General features: G+C 43.9%; 1 non-coding gene across 1 annotated transcript; it reads right to left on the bottom strand.

Moving 5' to 3' along the window:
- Positions 1-589: 589 nt before the first annotated feature.
- LOC120236965 lies at positions 590-698 on the bottom strand. The gene has a single exon (XR_005529819.1). It is a non-coding gene; the product is annotated as a U6 spliceosomal RNA (small nuclear RNA).
- Positions 699-5300: the final 4602 nt, after the last annotated feature.

Genomic DNA, 5300 nt, shown 5'->3' with positions numbered 1-5300 from the left:
CCTGCTCAATTATTTAATAGCAAAATCAGTATTGTAGCATATTTGAGGACTCAGTGCAAGTTGATTGCACTGAACTATGCTGGACCTCAGCCACACATGAGGCTCCCTTTTCATAAATACTTGAGTAACTTTAACCCAAGAAGGCAAAGGAAAAGCAAGAGGTCCCAGGAGGAGTCCGCCAAGAATCCACGTGAACTGTGGGTTCGAAGTAGCGCTCCTGCAGTCCTAGAGCATAAATCTTAATCTCTGCAGGCCTGTTCTGTTTTGTAGACTCCAAGCTCTACAGCCTGACAACCACTTGAACCGGTTGCCGGGTCTCCGTAGGCAAACGTAGTCCTGTGCGCAACGAGCTTTCCCGCCTTGTGTAAATGTTCCAGAGCGTGGCACCAACGTGTCTATTTAAAGCCTTCCTGGAAGGAGCCAGACCCTGTCTTCATCTGCCCCCTCTGTGCCCTTGGCCAACAGGTTACGCACCTGCCCTAACCTTGAGACAAAAGTGTCAGCAGGGGACAGGATCCTAAAATTCTTCCTTTACATCCTGCTGCCCTTCCAGTGATTCTCCAAGTAAGCTGTGCTTGTAGCCTTGGGGAACCCGCAGGTTGACGTGGGTGGTACACAGATCATCTTTTCGAACAGGGGCCATGCTAATCTTCTCTGTATCATTCTAGTTTTAGTGTACATGATGCTGATGTGAGCACAGTGTACTCTAGGATATGGAGTTTCTTTTAAACTAAGTTTTGATTGTTTCAAGTGAAAAAAGAATCAAAGTATTCCAAATGGATTTTTTTCATGGTGAGTTAATTTTAAGTATAATGTAATTTTAAGAACCTTCCTTAGTAGTTAGCCAAGAGCTGACGGATGGAGTGTTCAGAGCATTCCAGGCAGAGCCAACAGGGCATTGCAGGCATCGTTGCTACCACTTCAGTAGTAGAACTTGATTTTCACTTTGCATGTGACAGAAGTGAGGTTCAGAGAGGTTATACAATGTATTCAGTTATTGTATTGGAGCTGCCTTAACCTCCTCTGCTGTGGTGATATGTTTACTTTAAGTTCTTATTTGGTGAGATGAGGCTCCAAAGCCATGGAATTAGGACTCAGTAGATCTGGCATTGGCCCAGGAATCTGTGTATTTACCCCGGCAGGTGCTGACGCAGCTTTCTGGAGACTGTCTCTTAGGTCCTCAAAGTTGGATGATGCCTACAACCACTTCCAGCTGGACAGGGTAGCAACAGATGTCACCTGTTGAGCAAAAAGTGTGCTGGACACTGAATTAGGCATGTCTAGTCAATGTCTAGTCAGTGTCTAGGCATGTCTATTAGGTCTATCCAATCCTCTCTCCCAGTAGTGTTGTTTCCTCCACTGCAGAGATGGGGAAACTGAGGCTGACTCTTGCACAAAGTCCTGGCTCTTTACGTGGCTGAGTTAGGATTCAAGCCTAGATCTGTTTATCTCCAAAGACTGTTCTGTTAATTTCCATAATGTAATCCTTTGAAAATGTGGCTAAGAATTCTTTTTCTTCTTATATCTTACAGTCATTATGAAGATCAAATATAGTAATGTATGTTAAAGTCATTTGTGGTGTGTACAGTGCCATGCTTAATTATTTAATCAGTATTTGGTCTGATCATGTAATTCCTGTATCTAAAATCTTCCAACGGCTTTTGAGTCTCTCAGAGTTAAAGCCAGAGTCCTCACAGCAAATGATCCAGCAGCCCTATTACCTGTTGGTGATTACCTTTTCTCCTTCACTCTTGAGCAACCACTCCAGCCTCTTTGATATCTGCAAACACACAAGGCCTATTCCTGCCTCAGGGCCTTTGCATTTGCTGTTCCCTCTACCTTCAAGGCTTTTCCCTCACATATCCACATGGCTTACTCTCTCATCGTCCTTGGGTCTTGGCTCAAATTTTCAGTAAGACTCCTCAACCTCCCCAGGTATAACTGCATCAATTCTCAACCCTCCAATTCTCTATTCTTTTTCTCTGATTTATTTTTTCCCAAAGAACTGACCACTATGGAACATAGTGATGAATCTATCTGTCTGATGAATTGGCTGATCTCCCATCATTTAGACTATAAGCTCCTTGAGGTGAGAGACTTCTATTTGTCTCAACTGCTTAAGAATGGTGCCTAACCTAAACTAAGTACTCCATAACTAGATGCTGAATGAATGAATGAATGAAGTTAATGAGTATTCTTATCTGCCAGACATGGTGTCAGGTGCAGGGGATCCAAAAATGAAGCTCATATATGCAGTCTCAGCCTTCCTGGAGCTTATTAATAGATTCCTTTTTGGTTTCCCTCTGACATCCAATTTATTTCTGGATTCTTAAATGCAAGAGCACAAACTGTAAATAAATGTGACCTGGATAAATCTCTGAGCTTCGGCTTTCCCACACTGACAAAAACAAAGCTCAAGAGTGCAGCTCCAAAAACACCTACCATGCTGGTCCTTCCCTGTCCCTCCCTCAGTCACAGAACCTCCCTTTTTCCTTCCAGGAAAGCTCCAGAGCTTCTTGGCCTCCACCCACATCTCCTTCCCCAGGGAAACCAGGATTCAGCTGGATTTCGGTAGCAGTGAATGCTTGACTTTTTCCCTGCGGATATGGCTTCTTAGTCACCCTATAAACTTTTAATTGTATTTAGCCATATTTTATAAGCTGGCATATTATCAGAGCTGTCTCTCTTTATGCCCTCAAGTGCCTGTGAATGTACATATAGTGCCTCTTAATTTTATGTCACTTTTTGCATTCAGTAAAATGTAGTCGTACACAACAAGAGAGACTGGGAAATGCTCTTGCAGGATGGGTTAGCCCAGCGTGCCTGTAGAAGCCCCTTGGAGGAATAAATGTGTGCTCGTTCAAGTGCAGCGTGTTTCTCAAAAAGGAAATCATGTCATGACCTCACCAGTAGAGCCTGGGGACTCCCAGCCACCCCCGCGGAAGATGCAATTCTGTCAGCGTGGGGTGGAGCCCTGACGTTAGCGCGTTAGCTTTCCATTGAGACGATGATGTACAGAAAAGTATAAATGATATTCAGCCCAGTGAATTGTCACATGCCCGTGCAACCACGAATACTGCCGGCACCCCAGAAGTGTCTGGAATCCCCTTGTGTCCCCGCCTCTCTCCAAGAGTTATCCTGCTATTATCCTGACTTCTACCCCATAGAGTGAGTTCTGCCGATTTCTGTACTTCTATAAAATGAAAACACACACTGCGTATTCTTAGGTTGTCGGCCCCCTTTGTTCAACATTATATTTGTGAGATTCACCCACGTTTTTGCATGTGGTTGCAATTTATTCATTTTCATTGTTGTATCAATTTTTACTGTGAATATGTATTTTTTATTTATTCTGATACTGATGGACAATTGGGTAGACTTCTGTAGGCAGCTATTATGAACTGAGCTGCTTTGAACATTCTAGTACATGTCTTATGATGGATAGATGTACACATTTCTGCTGGGGGTATACTTTGGAGAGAATTGATAAGGCAAATCGGCATTATTAACAAAGCAGCTCAGGCATTTGCTGACTCATGCTGAAATTTAAGAGCCATATGAAGAGACTAACAAGCAGTACCATTTACCAAGATGATTAAACTCCTTTGAGTGACACTTGAGTACAGAAAATGTTAACTGCCCACAGGAACATTACAATCTTATTGAGGAGGGGTGAGGTTAAACACCTTAGACCCACAGAGCACACAGTGAAGAAAACACTGAAGAGAAAATAACTGAGGGACCCAATCCAGATGTCTGCTCTAGTTTAAAACAATATACATGTACATAGAGCAGAGTTGCAAATTGGCTTTCTATAAGAAAGACTCTGGGCTGTATTTGGCAAACACAATGTTTCAAACCTTAAGAAATATTATAAAAAGTCTTTATTTCTCCTTTTTTTTATGTTTATTTATGTGAGAGAGAGAGAGAGGCAGAGCAGAAGTGGGAGAGGGTCAGAGAGAGAGGGAGACACAGAATCCAAAGGAGGCTCCAGGCTCTGAACGGTCAGCACAGAGCCGGAAGTGGGGCTCAAATTCACCGGCTATGAGATCATGACCTGAGCTGAAATCAGAGGCTTAACCGACTGAGCCACCCAGGTGCCCCGATTTCTTTTTCTTTTTTTTCCCTAATGTTTGTTTATTTTGAGAGAGAGAAAGAGAGAATGTGCTCTTGCTCTCTCTCTCTCTATCTCTGTCTGTCTCTGTCTCTGTCTTTGTCTCTCTCTCTCATACACACACACACACACACACACACACACACACACACACGTGGGGGAGGAGCAGAGAGGGAGAGAGAGAATCCCAAGCAGGTTCCCTCACTGTCAACAGAGAGCTAACTCGGGGCTCGATCTCATGAACCATGATCTCATGACCTGAGCTGAAATCAAAAGTCTGATGCTTAACCGACTGAGCCACCCAAAAGCCTTTACTTCTGATTTCTCTTGGAAAATTAAACTCCAGCAGTATTGGGTCCTCATTCCTACATAACTGTAATTGGCCACAGCTGAGCAACACCTGTCTGTGCAGAGGGTACTTGCCCCCAAGCACAGTAGTCCCCACCAACCCCTACTGCCTCATTCTGGCCTCCTCCCCTCCTTTACATTAGCTGCCTGACTCCTTTAGGCCTTTGGCTTCCTGAACTCCTATGGAAAATTACCATAAACATTTTCCCATACAATATCTCTATTAATCCTCTCCAGAACCCTACCATCAAGAGCTTGATAAGATCATGCCCCTTTTGGCAGTGGGAGCTGAGCAACGTGAGGCTCCAAGAGGGAATTAACAAAATTGCATAACTAGCAAGTGGTAGCCTTTTGATTCTTACCCCAGGGACTGTTTTGAGTAGTCTTTAAAAAATTGTGTGTCTGCTTTTTTATGTGAAGTGGTAACAAATAAATCCCGATCTGTATAATAAGATGCTTATAATAGGGGCTCCTGGGCGGCTCAGTCGGTTAAGGGTCCGACTTCAGCTCAGGTCACGATCTCACAGTTCGTGGGTTTGAGCCCCGTGTGGGGCTCTGTGCTGACAGCTCAGAGCCTGGAGCCTGCTTTGGATTCTGTGTCTCCCTCTCTCTCTGCCCCTCCCCTGCTGGCACACACACTCTCTCAAAAATAAATAAACATTAAAAATAATTTTTTAAAAGATGCTTATAATAAAGTTCAGAAAAAAAATTTTAAGGCATCAGCAGAGGGACAAGGTTGTGTGGAATGAAGTGGTCACAGACGTGTTTCTCCCGAGGACGTGGGATCTCCTCTGATCCTTGGCCGATGACTGAGAAAAGGGGGAGGGATGGCATTCTG

This window comes from Hyaena hyaena, unplaced genomic scaffold (genome assembly GCF_003009895.1).
Source record: "Hyaena hyaena isolate Hyena2069 unplaced genomic scaffold, ASM300989v1 scaffold_167, whole genome shotgun sequence".
Taxonomy (NCBI): Eukaryota; Metazoa; Chordata; class Mammalia; order Carnivora; family Hyaenidae; genus Hyaena; species Hyaena hyaena.
The sequence above is the reverse complement of the archived record's forward strand: the minus strand, read 5'-3'. Positions and strand labels throughout refer to the sequence as shown.